This window comes from Pseudopipra pipra, chromosome 4, assembly GCF_036250125.1.
Source record: "Pseudopipra pipra isolate bDixPip1 chromosome 4, bDixPip1.hap1, whole genome shotgun sequence".
NCBI classification, from domain to species: domain Eukaryota; kingdom Metazoa; phylum Chordata; class Aves; order Passeriformes; family Pipridae; genus Pseudopipra; species Pseudopipra pipra.
Window position 1 is genome coordinate 37066178 of NC_087552.1, and position 18152 is coordinate 37084329.

Consider the following 18152-nt stretch of genomic DNA (forward strand, 5'->3'; position numbering starts at 1 on the left):
GGCATGTCACTCTCTGTTCTTGCAATGGGGAGATGCTTTATTTTCCCCTCCCTAGTTGGCAGCATTCCTCTGTTCTCCCTGTTACATTCTGGAGTGACTGAGTGATGTGGATCGAGTTCTGAGTGCTAAAGAGGACTATGTGGTGAAAAGGGGTGAAGGGGATTGAGTAAGTAGAAAAATTTTCAGTGATACCTTGTTCTCCATCATCCACTGTAGAATGAATTTTCTCAGGTAGAAGTCTTGCTCATCTTGAAGGTTCATACCAGCTGGAAGAATACAGGTATAGTGATGTTCCTGTGTAAACCCAAGAGATTCCAGGCATCCAGAGCTGAACTATAATACACACTGATTAGAAACTGGAGGTCAAAGAAGAAAGAGGACCACCCTTGCTTTTGGCTGCCCTAAATCTTTTAATCATTGTCCAGGATGTTGGACGGTGAGATAAAAGGCAGCATGTTCTTACACTTATTTGCTGTTCATGATGTAGAAAACACAAATGATATCACTGATCACTTCTGGGGCCTAAGCATGGAATTGTGAATAGGTACGTTATAGATGTATCTTTTGTGATTATGCATCTTGTTTTGAGCAGATGTTTAAGTAGATGTTACTTACAAAACTGATGTTGGCGTGTAATCTATAAAAAAGCACTGGACCCAGACCAAGCAGAGTATAGTAGGAAGGGTATGAACCAGCAATAGAAATTGAGCACTCTTTCTCTCCTTGGGGGGGGTAAAAAAAAAAAAAAAAAAAAAACCTTCCTCGAAATGATGCCTTTAATGCAATATGTTGTAGTAATTAATGTATTTAGAGTAAGTGTTTGACACTCTGGAAAGTTTTGCATAATTAGACCACAAAGCAGCAAGATTTTTATATCATATAGTAAATGTTTTCTATCTCTGATGTTATTCTTTGGCAAGTGAAGAAGATGCAGGAGACTATTTGTAAAACAGATGACTACAGTGCAATTGCACAATATGCTTTGTTCTGAAAAGAGTTTTAAATTCAGTTTAATCTGAAAACCTGAGGACTTGATAGTGATGAGTAGTGACACAAGTGTTATTTTAAAAGACCTGAAAAGCATTAAAAGCCTTAAAAGGATAACTTGAGACATCACTTCTGCAGTTCTACATTAAACGTGTAGCAATCCCACCCGCTCTGTCGTGCAGGCAAAAATGATGTGGAAATCATGGAAACTTTTCCTACGCAGATAAAGTGATGTAAATTCTCGTGGCAATATTTTTGTGTAGCTGTATGGCAATATGGAAGAGCCTGGGATGTTTTCTCTATGCTGTAGGCAGCTGCAGTGCCTGCTTCTGCTCTAGTAAAAATTTCTCAAGCTTTTCTGCGGGCTACGGATGTCGGGTTCCTGGAGGGAAAAAAAGTGAACTTCCAGCCTGGGACTCGAGACTTTTTTGGCAAAAAACGTGTCACAAAGTCCCAGTTCTTGCAACTCCGAGGGGAAAGTAAATAAGTCTGAGGCTGCGGCAACGGCGAGAAATGATCCCGATGGCGACTCGCAGCGGGAAACACACGTCTCGCTGCCGTTCCCGGCAGCCTGGTAACGCCTCCCGCACACATCGGGGAGCCCGGGGCGGCGCGGGACTCTTAACGTGAAGCTGCCGAGTGGGACGCGCCGGCGGCGGCTCCTCAATGAGTCACGGCGCGGTGGCCGCGCCGCCGGGCCCGCCCTATATAGCGCCGGGTACCTGCGGGCGCCGCTCCGCTCCGCCCCAAGCCCGCCGCCGCTGCCCGCTCCCTGGAAACTTGCGCTCGGGTATGTGATAACTGCCCGCTCAGCCTTGCCGAGGTAAGATGGCAGGAGACTTTCACGAGTTCGTACGTGACGCGTCTTCTTCAGATGAGGTGAACGCACAGCAAAAGCGGTGATGGGAGGCAAGAAGTCAGGAAAAATGAAATCATGCTGTAATCGGACCGGGCAGACCGCCTTTCTTTCGAGTATTTCTTTTTTGCACGACTTTTTGCCCTTTTAGTTTGCCACATCGTCTGTAGTCGCATTCGAGTTTGAGTGATGCACTTTATTCGCCGACCCTGGCCATCCCCTTGGCGTTTCCAAATGCAGAAAGGATGCTGTTGTGGCGCCAGCGGCTCTGTGCATCTCTGTAGCTCAAGACTTGCTAAATGAGTCCTTAGTAAATACAATAGAGCAGTTAAATATTAGTGCTTTCGCAGCCTTCTTTGTAGGAGACTTCTGTAGGAGCCCGGTGATAGTCCTGGATGAAGAGAGTTGGTATTGGGCAGGAGACTTGAACTTTTCTAAAACTACTTAGCAAGATTAAACCAAAACCAAACAAAATATTGTTTGTTTGGGAGTTTTGGGAGGTTTTACTGTGGTTTGGTGTTTTTTTTTCTGCATGTCTAAGGAAGACATATTTGGTGATCTAGCACTGATGTACTCCTCTAGATACACTTCTTTTTGTCTGAAGTTTATCACTGAGTGTTGAAAGGAATTTGGTGTTAGTAACTTTGTAACTTAGTAACAGTTTTGGATTTTTTTTTTTCTTTTCCAAGTCTTCAGGAAATATTTGTTTAAATTTTAGTAGTGAAGGCAAAAAAAAAAAAAAAAAAAAAAAAAGGAAAGTTTCCTGGCAGCAGGCACATAATTGGAAAGAAGGCTGGGAAAAGTAAGAGTGGCCTTCCTTATAATGATGTGTTTACAGAAACTTGGAAGGCCAAGATATGCATTGGCTATCAAAGAGAAACCAACGTCTGCTGTTGGAACATTTGGGTCAGCTTTATATTAAGGAATATGGCACTGCAGAGCATACATCTAAAAATAGGAGTGGACACAGTCAATGTTTCATTAGGCTTTGAGGTCAAGAGACTGTTTTTCCATGGTACTCTGTGGCTGTATTGAACTGAAATCATGAGTCCTGGGAACAAACCTTATATTTCTGAAATTAACTTCATAAGATGTATTACATATTGTGCAGAAACTTTTATGTTCACTCACAAGTCTGTGTGCACAGAAATTCATTGGAGGTCTGGGGTGGGAAAAGTTATGATGATGTTCTTTAAGGCAGTCCAACAGTTTCCAGACATCCAGAGCTAGTCTGTGATTCACAATGCATACCAGACATAGAAGGATTAAGATACAGAATCGATAACAAGAGGATGGAAAAAAAAAACCCAACAAAAAAGCCCAGAAAATGTTAAATGGCTCTCAACACGTTGGTTGATTGTATCTAAACCACTTCACTATGAAAAAGGGTGCAAATACTTGTGAGAACAGGATTCTGAGAGAGATTCATCCTTTGGGTTGGGGAACAAAACCTGAAAGAACTGCCTGTGAAATAATATTCTGGTACTAATTTTCCTGACCAAGAGGAGAAAACCTGTGGGAAAAGGTAAGGGCAAAGGGATAAGAGTTGGAATAAAAAAACTAGAAAGATGGGATAGGAGGTATACAGATGTTCTAGCAACTTTTGAAACACCTAGGAATATGCAGATAGGATTTTATTGGAATTAGGAGTGTCTCATTTGAATAAAAACATTTCTTTCATCTTTGAGATAGTAGAAACACAAAGTCAGAATTTACCAAGTTATCATACAGTGCAATCTGACAGAGAAGTTTTCCTAAAATTGCAATGGTGTATATGTGGTAAAGGTTTGTTAGCAGTTGGCAGATATATGACACATAACTTTTCTTGTAGCTTTATGAGAGTCAAGGCATTTTTTTGTCAGTCAAAAACTGTTCTGAAAATTGAAGTGTGTTTTAACTAACAATTAAAGAGCACTGCTGTAAAATACGTTATTATGTTCTTATATTTAATGAAATCCTAGAAAATTCTCTTTTATCTTTAAAATGTTCTTAAATTTCTCTCCTTTTTTTTTTTTTTTTTGGTAAGAGCAGAACAGTTATTCAAATATTGTCCTGGCCAAGTTCACCTTGCTGGACACTCACGCACCTATTATTGTGGGCCTATTATTTTTTACTGGCCTGAGTCAACTGTTTTCTTTTTGTGATGTGTGATGATTGCAGCATATAAAACTTTGCAAAGTATTATTCTAAAGTAATTACTTATTTGTGTAATTACAATTATTGCAAAGTAACTATTGAGAACTATGGTTCCAGGTAGCAGAAAGCAGCTCACTATTCTCTGCTTGGCACTGAAGTATTTTTTGAGCTTATATGATGGCGTGAAGGGCACAATAGTCTGCTCCACAAACAAGAGCGTGATTGCATTTTGTCATCCAGTTTGTGGTCTGTGTGACTGCAGCAGCCATTTCTAATAGCTGTGTAAGCTGTGTTAGAACAGCATGCCTCCTTTTTTGTAAGGACACAGTGGTAAATCTGATGAGTAATGTTCAGCTGTTGGGCTTTAGGCATTGTAAGACCAAGGGAGTGGTCTGGGTGGAATTGATCTATGGGAATGTTGATCAGCCCACTTACACGAGGAATTTCTTTTTTCTGTCCTCTACAGAATTTCTTTCTATTACTCTGTTTCAGAATGATCCATGAGAAACTTACCTTATTGAGCTTACCTCGTTTTCAGCTGGGCAGAGTAAACTGATCTTACTTGTACGATTGTGTGTTTGATGGGAAATTATTGTATTCCTCAAACAGCAACTTAATTTCTCATCCAGTTCTGCTTAAATTAGCTGCTTTGCAATTTTACTCATGCCAGCATTAATGTGGATCCTGGGAGCAGAGTAGACCGTCAGTCAGTGAGATGTCATGTATGCAGATTTCCTCTGTCTGTATAGCATAATTTCCTTGTAGATTATGAATATTTATAGACACTAAATCTGAAAAATATGAAGATAAAGACCTTTGGTTTTAACAAGTTGAGTTTCTAGGATGAAAATGTGTAGATAAGGGAAGTGCATAGGGTGCAGTGCGAAGAAACTGTCTGAAAGAAGAAAATAAGCATATGTACCATTAAGTTGCATGATTTCCATATGAAATATATTCTGCTATTGTTATGTGTCTTTTCGTTTGCTGTTTACTCTCCAAGAAGGGAGACTTCGAGTATTTGGGGACACATGGGACCTTTACTGACCTGTGAAGAGTTGGTGGCCCTAAGATTTTGTTTTCCCAATAAAAATGTCTGGGTTGTATAGAATATATTAATTGATGATAGTCCCATATATTCTTGAGAACATAATAACTGGCTAGAAATCTTTCATCCTGGGAATATTATTTAATCAAAATGTGCCTACGGAATTTTTTTATTCATGAATCATCTTCCATCTTGTAAATAATCCCGCTTTCTTAACAGATAGCATTTCAGTGCTAGATTAAGTAATAAAATTCCCTTTAGAGTGAAGCTCCCACTCAGTAATACCAATACTGAGCAATGATTTCATAGTGATAATACATTAATTTGAAAGAATTAGGAAGAGCACATACAGAGCAATTACTAACCAAGTTATAGTATGCCCAGAAGACACATTTTAACCTCTTACTCTGCAGAAATTGAAGAAGAGTCTTGTGACCACAAGTGTCAGAACTTCCTGGAGCATTACAGAGCATTTAACATTTGGATATTCATATAATTAAAAATATAATTATCATAGAAGAAGAATCATAAATTCAGGCAGTTCTTTTTACATATGAAGTCTACTTTCTGGATTAGCACATAAATAGAAAATTTAAGAAATATTTTTCCTCCACATTGTTGTCTAGACACTTAATGTGATCCTTTTCCCACCTGCTTGAGACATTCTAGCCTTTGCCAAGGCAGGAAGTTTGTATTTCCTTTATTGAAGCAGAAAGTGATTGTAGTTACTGTATTGTCTATGGCACTCCCCAGTGCTTCCCCCTTCCACAAAGGGAAGGAATTTAAGATAAACAGATTTTATTTTCATATAAATAAATAAATACAGTGGACTCAGTTTCTCAATGGACTTTTTCTGGCTTATACACTTTCATGAGGTGAGCCAAGAAAAAACTGAATCTGCTTGCACTAGTTTTCATAGTGTGCAAATCTCTCCAGTGGTAATTTGAGTACGGAATCTTGGATTACCTTAGATTATTTTATACCATCCTTTAGTAACAGTCATTCAGAATTCCTGGAAGTCCTTCCCAGGGCATTCTTCTGAGCCTGGGAAATTGTATTCGTTCACATCACCGAAATATGTTCTCCTTGAAATTCCTCCTTGAAATGCACTCAGGATTTTGTTTGTTACCAATTTCAGAAGATGGTGTACATTATATGTGCTGGTCTATAATGTAGGATAAGAAAAAAAATCAGTTTTTCTAATTATTCTCTTTGAGAAATAAATCTTTTATCACAGTTCGCTATAGTATATTTCAAGCAGAAAGTGGCAATATGGTGTTGAGTTTATACCTCAGCCTTAAAAATATGGAAGAGTTATTTAGTTGAAGAGTTGAGTCTGTGCATCAGGAGCTGCAATACTGCATTGCCAAAGTATCCAAGTTTTGGTAAATGTTCCTAAGATGGCACGTCTTATTTGTCCTTTAGGTATTGTGTAAAGTAAAGGCTCTTTAGAAAAAGACTATTATTTGCAGACACAATGTGTCAGCCAGCAGAAATGTACAGGAAAATATTTTTTTAGTTTTCATTGGCAATATGGTTACATTATTTCCAGACTAAAATGTAAAAATAGAGTAACACACAAAAAAACTGGTTTAGTGATGTTAACATTTATAACAATCAAATTCACTGATACTCATCTTGTGTGCTGCTGTATCCATTAAAACAACACAGTACCTGAGGTCTGTGTGTAAATAACAGGAAAACAGAGGGTATTACATTTACAACATTAGTATTTACCTCTTTGCTTTTACGATCTCGAGTGAGTTTTTTTACAATCTTTGCATTTACAAGAAAATGACTAAATTTTGTTCTAAAACGGGTGGCCAAGAAGGCCAATGGCATCTTGGCCTTATCAAGAATGGTGTAACAGCAGGACCAGGGAAGTGATCATCCCCCTGTGGTGGGGTTGATCATCCCACTGGTGAGGTTGCACCTTGAGTACTGCGTTCAGTTTTCGGTCACTCACTTTAAAAAGGGCATGGAGGTGCTGGACCGTGTCCAGCCAAGGGCAGTAAGGCTCATAAAGGCCTAGAGAACATGTCTTCTGGGGAACGGCTGAGAGAGCTGGGTTTGTTTAGTCTCGAGAAGGGGAGGCTCAGGAGGACCTCATCTCTCGCTACAACTACCCGAAAGGAGGTTGTTGTGAGGTGGAAGCAGGTCTCTTCTACTGTGCCTGCAGTGAGAGGACAAGAGGAAATGGCCATAAGCTGAGACAGGAGAGATTCAGGTTAGATATTAGAAAACATTTTTCACCATTAGGGTGGTCAGGCAATGGAATAGGTTGCCCAGGGAAGTGGAGTCCCCATCCCTGGAGGCATCTGGATCTGGTGCTGGGTGATATGGTTTAGTGGTTTAGGGGTTACAGTGGTAGTGCTGCATTGATGGTTGGACTTGATGTTCTTAGAGGTTTCTTCCAATCTTGATGATTCTATGATTCTATAAAAGCATGGAATTTAGACGAAGATTCAGTCAGCTGGATTTAATTTTTAAATTGCAATTTAAAATTAATTTCTCTCCTGTGACAAATACACTTCAGAGAGCAAGAAATGCATGCATGCGGTATCTAATGGGCTGGAGAAACTTCATTAGGAGGTCCTGTCTGGATTCTAGTCGATAGAAAAAGAGTATGGAATATTTAGATTTTTTGTACTTTTTCTGCTACAGGTTCATTTAAAAAGTATGATCCTAGTTCTCCAGACACACTGAATACAGAAATCTGGTTTAAATCAAGACTCACATATGTTACAGCAACTTTTCTCAGGAGAGCCAACCTGCTGGTTTTAGGCCAATCTTTGAGCTGGTCTTGCTCCTACCCATTTTTGCACCTTAATCACAACTTGGAAGACTTCTCCTTAACAAAGCATCATTATGTTCTTTCTGTAGTTGGATTTTGAAGTACTTTTAATTTTTTTACTCTATGGCTGAATCTGAATTCTTCTGAATAGGCTGAATCACAATTTTTTACGAGAGGAGATAATGCAAGTATGTTTCTGTGTGCATATGAATCTAATGGTCTGTGAATATACATGTGTGTGTCCTTACACAGCATAAAGTAAAAATCTGTATCTGACACATGAGGATCATTTGTTTAAAGCAGCTATTCGAGTGCAAAACACTTCTAATAGCCAACTTTGGCTAGCAAGGAGATTCACCAAGGCAACATAAAAAGTTTTGCACAAATGAAAGGAGAGTTTCCTTGTGCAGAAACCCAGTGGTGCTGCATTTCTTCCAGCCCACCTCACTATACTTATTTTGGCTCTGAAATATAAAGCCTTTCTTTTCAGTGTTTGAAGGCTTCAAGAGGGCAACTTGATTTATGATTGTATTTTGTTTTGACCAAAGATCTAGTGAAATTTTTAGTACAAGTGAGGATATGAAAATCCCAGAGGTGGTCATAATATTTTATGGATGGGGTACTTCCACGCAGTCTGTGTTTGTGTGTGATCTGTGTTTCCTGTCAAAACTTCTAGGGAATTAAATGAAGGCGTGAGTTACTTGGTATTGCATTACTGATGTTAAGTCTGTTGCTAGATGATGCCATTTATTTCTGTGCAAATCTGAGGTACCTAAACCAGAATTACATAAAGAATATTTAAAGGGGTTATTGATATCCATACATACAGAGAGGTTGGTGCATATCTACAAATATCTTTCAGACATTGTGTGGGCTTTAGAAGTGTTCATCAGTATTGCTCAGATGACAAGCCACCAGACTTTGTATTTTTTCTCTATAAACTGTAGATTATTGTCAGTGACCAGAGACTTTTCCACAACAGACATACTTCCTGGTCTAACATGGCCAAATTCTATTCTTTTTCTGTTTCTAAAGCTACCTGATAATTTTCATATATTCATGATAATTCTCACGTGCACAGGTTCAATGTCCTTGCTGAATTGCATGGGTTTTTTTTACATATAACATTCGTAGGCTATTTTTTCAGTCAGTAAATAGATTGCCATATTGCTTGGCTATGCTCTAGGAGATAGTCTTGGTTTCCCACACGTCTTCATAGTTTTCCTATCTATAAAAAAATCTAGAGAACTCTATGTAACTAAAAAAGAGAGACACCTCTTCTATCAGTTTCTGCAAGCATATGAAATCCAATTTATAACGTGAGACTATGGAAGTTCAAACTACATTGAAAGTATATTACATTGTCTTATGAGTCTCCAGGATGTTACATGTGGTTTCCAATCTTTTATCTTCTGTGACTTTTGGAGTTTCTGCTAGAGATTTTGTAGTTATTAAATGTTCAACATTTTCTTAAGTGGTTCATCTGGAATTTCTGGAAAACTATTGCTTCAATTTTCTGCTTTGCATTAAAATACCTAAGCCTTTTTGTCTGGTTGGGGGTTTTTGTTTGTTTGTTTGTTTTATAAGAAAAGAAAAAAATTTACTATCAGTTGTATTTCAGGAACATTTGTGCTCATCTATGGTTTTCTCTGGCCAACACACCACAGCAACTTTAAGTGTTTCTGAGATTCTAGAAATAAAAATTATGCACTGATTCTAAAATTCTGGGTTCCCATGTCCCCCATCCCTTAATTTAGTGATGTTTTTGATGGTTAGGTATAAAGAGACAATTAATATAAATAATGACATTTATCTGAATCACATGAAATACCCAGAAGAAGGAGCAGAAGGCTCAGAAATCAGGATCTCTCCCATGTTTCCCTTGTTCTCCTACCAATCATATGGCTGCCATTATGAACCAGCTGCAAGCAACACATCAGCCTTCTCTGCAGCCCTTGCACCAATCTAGTCTTGATGTCAGATGCACGTCATGCGGTAGGACCAGTGCATGGTGGAACCCTTCCCAGGATGGTGAAGCTCAGCACTGACCACATACATCACAGTTAGCCCAAGATCAAGAACTCGGTTTCAATTCTGAGGAATCTCTTAAAGAAAGAAGCAGCGCTTTCTGGATCACAAGCTGACATTTAAAAGGAGCAGGCATTTTGTGATTGCCTGTCTAAGCTTCGGCGTATCCAACTGGGCTGTGATTTCTCACTGGAAGTTTTCTTCAGCAAATGATCACAGGGATTCTGCGGGTTCTGCAAGAAGTATCAAGAAATTTAGACCTCAGAAACACACATAGAAGTTGTGGATGTTCTATTTGTTACAGACTGCAGTAATAAATCAGGGTATTAACACGTGAGCACAAATGTTAAAAATTAGTTTCAGATTCTTTTGCCATACAGGTCTTGAGATTAAGTAAGCCATTCCTGCACTTCTTACAAGGATCTGATTATTATCTATGGGCAAGGCTCTTTGTGTGATGAAATGTTTGCTTCAGAAAATGTATTGATATCTTTAATGCTAAATTTAGCATGTTGTTTTATTAAAAGGCAATAAAATACTTTATCCTCTTCTGGCTGCAGTTTGCTCCTCCTTCAAGCTGCCAGACAAGGGTATTGCATCCTCACTTTGAACAATCTTTGAAACTGTTTTGTAACTTTGTAAAGTTAACATTCTGGTTGGGTATACACTCTGGACTTTTTTGTGGTCCAGTGTAACCAGAAAAGAGGAGTGACCTAGGGACAGTTAATTATAAGGAATTACAAAAGCGCTCCACTGACCATTGAGGCTCATTGTCGGTTTGCAGCTAAAACACAGCACTCACATTATGTCCTTTTTTGGATTAAGAAGATAGATGTTTGTTCTTTAAGCATTACTGTCTACAAATGCAAGAGACAGACCCTGTTTACCGAGTGAATTCTTGTAAGAGTACTGAATTAGTGCAACTGTTTGCAATGCTAATATTTGAAGGAACATGCTCATTGATAAAGAGTGGAGCAGAATAGAATTGGAATGCTTTTAAGCAGGAAGCTGATCTGTAGTAGATGAAAGTTGGGGGAGTTGAGTGAATTTGTATGAATATACAGAGCTCTGAGATGCCTAATATTTTTACTAAGTAATCTCTCTCTTTTCCAAAAAGGTTTATTATGCCTGCCAGAATTTCCAGTACTGATAGAGCAAAGTTGGTTATGCAGAGTAATAGAGGATTGACTAATGAGAGTGAAACTGGGATGTTTGGGGGAGATTTTTAAATTATGTGAATAGTACCTTTTTAATTAATGGAAGTGTCAGGGCCTTCTGATACAAGACAGAAGCTGCTTGTCTGAGAGCTTAAAATCTTCACAAATTCATAATTAAATAATACGTAATGTGCTTCTGAGTTAGACAAATTGTCTCTGTCATCATTGATGGTCTTTGTGGTAGAGACAGAATCACAGAAATTTGCTGTCAAGCTTCCCAAGTTACTGATGTTAATCTCTGTGATTGGTTGTTGAGATTATTCTCAAATGCTTCCTCTATTTAATTACCTCAGATTCCTCAAAAGTTCTGTTATAGATTGTTCCGTTTTTCATGAAATTGAAAATGTCTTTGTCAAGAGTCATTTAAAAAGGAAGGAAGTTACTAATATGATTAGTTTCTCAGTTAATTGTCCTTCATTTTAGAAATTTTAGAGTTCACTAAAATGACTGACCACGGTTAAAGTCTGTAGAAAAATTTAAGTGATGGCACCATGTTGCATGAAGGACAGAAAAGAGGTGGTGAAATAGTTTTTTGGAAGATGGGAGACATACAAAAAATGTATTTCCCTAATTGAGAAGCAGTTTAATATTTCAGAGTTTTCCTTGGATGCTCTTGGGTGTATCCATTCAGGTCTAAATTAACTGTTTGTCCTGTGACAACTGCTGTCTGTGCCTAATTTTCTTGCTATCTGTTATCAGGTCTTTCATTGCACAGACTCCTGTCATACAAGCAGTGTACACTGAAGTGCAGATTGCCATGTTTTGTGGACAAGGACATATGTTTAAACTAAACTATCATGCTTTTGGTTTAATGGAACCATTTCAGTACCTTTTTTCAGAAAATATTAATAGTTCTGCCATTATAATAGTAGATACTGTCCAGTGCTTTTGAGTAATTGTCTTTTTAATTAAATTCTCATTGAGGTGCTAATTCTTGAGATTTATCTGCGGCATTTGCCCAGTAAAATCAGGATTACATTTACTATTGTTTATGAATTTACACACTGGCCTAAAAACTGAAGGATAAGTAAGCAATCAGAAATAATATTGTTGTGCATCATATTCAGGCTATGCCAAGTCGGGCTATGGCTGGGAATACACAAAGTTATAGAAGCCTTTAGGAAGTGTCAAGTTTAATTAGTTGTACTTCATTAAACTTTACTCTTTCTGTTCCATAATAAGTCTGTGCACCTAAGTAATCTGGAGTACCTACTATGGTAGGAGTATCTTTTCTGGTATAATTCCACCAGCTCAACTGTTTCCTTCAGCTCTAGTTTCAGTTTCCTAGCCCAAAACAGAGGGAAAAGCAACATTTCTAAACTGTACTGCAGAAAATTAGTACAACTGGTTGTTAAGCCAAAGTTAACTAAGTGATACTTAGCCAGTATTGAAGGAGATACCTTCTAATTTATATATTTTTAGGTATTTTAAACTGTTATTCAACTGATGGTGGCAGAGTTTATTCTGAGACTTCATTGTATGAGCTTTCTCAAGATTTCAGAGAACCACAGAATCATTCAGGCTAGAAAAGACGTTTAAGATCATCGAGTCCAACCCATTAACCCAGCATCACCACCGTGTTCACCATTAAGCCATGGAATAAGGTGCCATATTCACACATTTTTTGAACACTTCCAGGCGTGATGACTTCACCACTTCTTTAGGCAGCATCTTCCAATGATTTACAACCTGTAGAAGTTGCATATTATTGCCTTTACCATGGTCATTCAACAAAAAGGTTATCCTGAACTCCTGAGAAACTCTGTCATAACACTTAATAGGAAGGTTTTTCTATTCCAATTTTTTGAAGCAGATGATGTCACTCATCACTGTTGTTTAAAATTCTTGGATTTTTATGCCATGATAAACCTTCCCTGTGATCTGAGTATTTAATAAAAACTTTGAAAAGACTGCAGTGTGACACCAGGGGACACTGAGTTAATATCCACAAAAAATTCCCATAGTCCTTTATATATAGGGACATCTTCCAGGCACAAAGGAAAGATTTCTGCATTTTCACTGCTTGAATCTTCTATTAAAGGTTGTCATGAAAGGTAGCATATTTAGACTTTGTAACAAGTTTTCTGGGAAGAACAGGAAGATTGACTCACTTCAATCACACTACTAAATGCTGATCAGTGCTTTCCATTTCTGTTACTACTGATTGGGCTTAACTTGGGACCTGGGTATGAAACCTTTGCATCTCCAAGCATTTCTGTTCCATTTAAGTGGCAAATTACTGAGACACTTAATTCACCTTAAAGAAAATTACTCCCAAAGCACAAACTAAAATTTTTTAAACTAAGTATTTAAACACATGAATGAATTTTTAAGTAAAAATTTTCAGATTTGTTTGAATGAAGTTAAATTCATATGAAAGTTGCCTGATTTTCAGAGCTACTAATTACTGTTGCTCCTATTGATTTCAACGGTATGTGTGTGTGCCTGAGCACACAAGCTGCTGGTTTGAATTCCTGCTTTCATTTACACAGTTGGGAAGTTGGGAAAGCTGTTGCAGCTTCTTTTTTTCCGTGGTAAAACAAAAAGATGAGAGATTCAACATGTACATGCCCAGCTAGCATATCAGTTCTGCTTGTGGCTGCTATATATAGTAGGCTAACTTGCATAATAAGAGTGGTAGGATAGATGAGTGAGACCTGCGGTTGAATTTTTTCCATTACAGCAGATGTTTTCTCTGATTCCAAAATGACAGAGCAACAGCATACAGTAGTTGAAACTTAAAAGAGTTATAATAACTTATTTATCAGGAACTGTGCTTATTACAATAAAACTTCACCAAAATCAATTAGCAGGTTTTGGTGAAGTTTTATTGTAATAAGATTCAATTAATGTTAGATAAATATGGCTGCCATATTATTTTGGATTGTGGTTTGAGTTTAACTTCATTCCCTGCTTTCCCTGACATTTTATGGAAACTAGGCATTAATTGAAACAACTATTAAAATGATATTTTAGAAAATGAGCACTGGCTGATGCTAACAACTTCATATTGTTATAGAAAAAAGCATACCTAATTATGGAGTAATTCATGCATCAACAAAAATACACAAGGTTGAAACTGGTCAAGTGAATATTGTTATTTATACTTTTGTCATTCAGGCAATGAAGTCTTAAGCTACAAGTCTTCATTTTTAGGCCTGTATTGTATACTTGGTAAGACTGTGTTGAGGTAGAACAAATATTTCCAATAAAGACTTCATTAATTTTAAGGTAGTTGAATTGAAAATGTGTATGTGAATTGAAACTTGAAGATCTTATCTGGTCACTGCCAAAGGAAACTGGACATACAACAAGTTCATTGTTATGCTTCACAGTTACCAACTAAAGACATGGCTTCACAAATCCTACCTTGGAAGGGATTTCCTCACCATCACTGTGAGCTAGAGGAGGTCCAGCTTTCAGATGCTTGTTTCTGGACAAGCACCACCCTTCTGTTGCACCAGCAGAACTCTTTGGTTGGCTGCTCTTTAATCTGAAGCAGTGAACAGATTGAAGATTTAAAAAAGCCAAGCAAACAAAGAACCCCAACCCCTAAAACAAAGCCACAAATCCACCCAGTTTTAGTGTTATTTTCAACTTTTAATTCACTTACCCTTTCTGCTGTAAGAGTCCTAAACTGTTATGTCATAACAATTGGATGTGAAAGAACAGAGTAGGGCACACAGAAGTATTTAGGGTTGTCTTAGTGAGTAAGGGGGACAGAGAATCCATGGTATCATAAGACCACATGGTTCCTAAATGAGAGCATTCACAGTGATATTCAGTGTACTCTAGATTACATTTATTTTCTGCATACCTTTACTTGATTAACATTTTCTTTACTGGGAGGAACTAATGTAAACATGGCAACATTTACTGTAAATTTTTAAAGAACGTATGCTGCACAGCTGCAACTAAAAGCAGTAGGAGCCGTTCGGTGAACTCCTCTCAAACTTTTCTGGAAAAAGCAGAGGACAAAATGACCTACCCTGACTTTTTGTACTGTGGTAAATACATTTTTGTGTTTGTGTGTGTCTGTGTGACGGTGCCTAAATAAATTATGTTCTCAATAAAATTCCATGCCAGCAAATATGGCATGCAGACTTGAAACAGGAATTGGGTTATTGCTTAGCAATTTTGCACTAGAAATACAATAACTAGAATTTATGTTTACGTTAATTACAGCATGAACATAAATTTCTCTGGGCTCTTTTATTCTTCATGTGATTGCTTTTTGTCTCTCAATATACAACACAATAAAGACTAGCCATCTCAGTAATAGATGTGAAAAACTGAGTGCAAGGACTGTTTTTTTCTCAGACAAACCTTGTAGGTCCAATGGGTTTTGCTGCACATATAATTTATTTTTATCTTGTACAGTCAAGGAGTCCTAGTGTTTTTGGTGAAAAGCTCAACTGATATGGTGGCAACATCTGTCTCTTAATAAATGAATAGCATATAATATTTTACAATAATTAACTAATTTCTTCAAAATAATGTCATGCTCAACACAAGGGACCATAATGATGGTACTATAAAATAGAGGCTTTGTCTTTTTCAGGAACACAAAGAGTAAGCAGTAAATGAAACTGGTAATGCTTGTGTCTCTCTCCTGTTTATATATGCTGGATTAGACCTCTCCTTCTAATTTGTTGCTTTCTAGGGTTTCTAGAGGAACTCCCAAGTCTACAGAACTAACATTACAGGAATTAAAACTTTATCCTTTCCTTTTTACTAGAATCATGTACATTTTACACATATCTTTTCTCAGAGACTATGCAACTCCCTTGTTCTGTAGTTGATGACAATTTTAAAGGTGGTTTTCACTAGAGGTTCTCTTTTCAGTGTTGTACTGGGAGATCCAGTTCTTTGCAGCTAACTGCTGGCCTTATATGATGATCCTCACTGAAGACTTTGTGGACACTTCTGTGTTTAAAGCAAGATGTTAAGTTGCAGAGAGGTTTCCTATTAAGGAAAAGTGATGTAATGTCAGTGGAACACTGCCAACTTCTCTCTGCTCATTTTATTTATATTAGCTGCATACCAAAGAAAATGCCCCATAAAACACGAGTGCTCCTTGCTATATTTAGCCAAGTTAATTTACTAATACCAGGATATTATGTTTATATGCAATGGAAATAATTATAAAAAGATTTAGGTGTATCTTACTGAAATAAAACAGGTTGAACTTGGGAAAAATAAATGCTAGATTTGTTTCTGGTGCATAGAAAGACTCTAGGGTATCTTTTAACATTTATACTTGCAAGATATGTATTTCTGTGCTGAAAAGCATTGTTTAACATTTTAATTGAACTATTTTTCTGATTGTGTAAGGAACATAAAGTACAAGGAAGTTAATTACATTAGTCTGAGTCTTTTCAGTCTAAGCAGTGCAGATGTGACTAAAGCCAATCTTGCCATACCTGCTCTGGTCTGATCTTCTTGTCTGAAATATTTACATTCATCTTCATACAGAATACAGTGGGATACTGTGTGCTTTTTTTGGTGATGTTTAAAATCACTTTGGCATATCTTTTGTTGATTGCCTTCTCTGAATTTTTTAGGACTACTTTTTAAATGAGTAAATGAGTCTCCTTTTCAATGAGTAGAATTTTTTTGCCTGGCTTATGTTCAACTCTTTGTTCTACAGCTGATGGAGTTGATAAATAATCACAAGATTTCTTCCTGACTCTAACAATGTTACTTCATAATGCTGTTAAACAATTTGACCTTTTCTATTAATTCTGCTCCTACATAGTGACACTAGCTGGGTGTGGTAGTGTTGGAACTATGGATCCTCCCTGATACTAATTCCACCTAAAAGAATATTCCCCATCAGGAGTAGCTGAGTACATTTGTTAACTGCTGATAAATAAGAGCTGTCATACTAGCCAGCTGCATAATGCATATGAGAAAAAAACCTGGTATTTTAAAATTAATAAATTAAATGCTAACTCTAGCATAACTGTGAAACCATGTGATGTATTATCAGTTCTTCAGTTGTCTCATGAGCTACCAAGTTGTGGGTGGGGGAGAGAATTTTGGGTAGTGTCATTTTTATCTGCATTACTGAGGATGCGTTGAACATCTTATATATTTTCTGCTCAAATCTGAGTAGCCTGTCTTAATTTTGAAGCCTATGGTTTATTTGGATAACTTCTAAAGACACTTCTTTAAGAGAGTCTTCATACTTTCTGACATTTAGCATCTAATTTACACATTCTGAACTGCACTCTGGAGGTTTCACTGACTCTCTAGGGGGCTGTACTACTAATAATGTAAGTGAGATGCCAAAGAGGAGATGATGAGAGCATTTTCCTATGCATCTCCTTTTGGCTAGAAGAATTAGAGCAACATGACATCAAACTGAAGTGCTGTAAGGCCAGAAGAAAAAGGCAAATGATCTTTTAGTCCTATCACAAATCAAGTATTACTCTTTTACACATCTGGAGCTTCTTTTGGAAATATAAAGCTATGTTTATGTATTATAGAAAATGATTGCGAGATTCTGTTGCTATTTCCAAGTCTGCAGATCTTTTTTCATTCATTCTGAGTGATTCATTAGGGAAGTAGATCATGCTGAGAAAAATCATGAGAAAAAATTTTGAGTCAACTAAGGGTCGAAAAACATTTCCTGCAATTATGAAGTATGTGAAGCTGGGCCTTTTGCCTTACAGATTCCTCATAATTTCAAATATCAGATTTTAAACATTAGATGAATTTAAAAAGAACCCAAAGAGCCTTGGATCATGAAATGCCATTTCTAGTATTAGGCTCTTGAGGGCAAATGTTCTCCCTAGTGTAGAAGATCAGACATAACTAATCTGTGAAGTATTGCCTGGACAGGGTACAGCAAGAATTCTGTGCTATCAATTCTTGCTTAGCAAAATTTGTTTCCCCATTTTTTAAACTGATTATTTAAGTAACTTTAATATTGAAGTCTTGAAATTCATTTGGAAAACTGCAGTCTCTGAAGGTTTATGAAATGACTGAAAAATGGACAGCTTCAGACAACATTGCCTTTAGGGCATGAGAATGTAATTAATGTGGTAAGTCTAAGTGCATGGGCTCTTTAGAGTCTTGGCATGA

The 18152-nt window shown here is 37.3% G+C and overlaps 1 protein-coding gene across 10 annotated transcripts in view; it reads left to right on the forward strand.

The window, feature by feature from the left end:
- PALLD (palladin, cytoskeletal associated protein) overlaps positions 1-18152 on the forward strand; it is a 200670-nt gene that overhangs the window by 132503 nt on the left and 50015 nt on the right. The window contains exon 1 of one of the 10 annotated variants that reach the window (XM_064652433.1): positions 1604-1810. The exons of 8 other annotated variants lie outside the window; for them this stretch is intronic. The gene's annotated coding sequence lies outside the window, so the exon portion shown is untranslated. Of the gene's footprint in view, positions 1-1603; positions 1811-18152 lie in introns of those variants that run through there. One more of the 10 variants, XM_064652434.1, reaches the window with a different exon arrangement.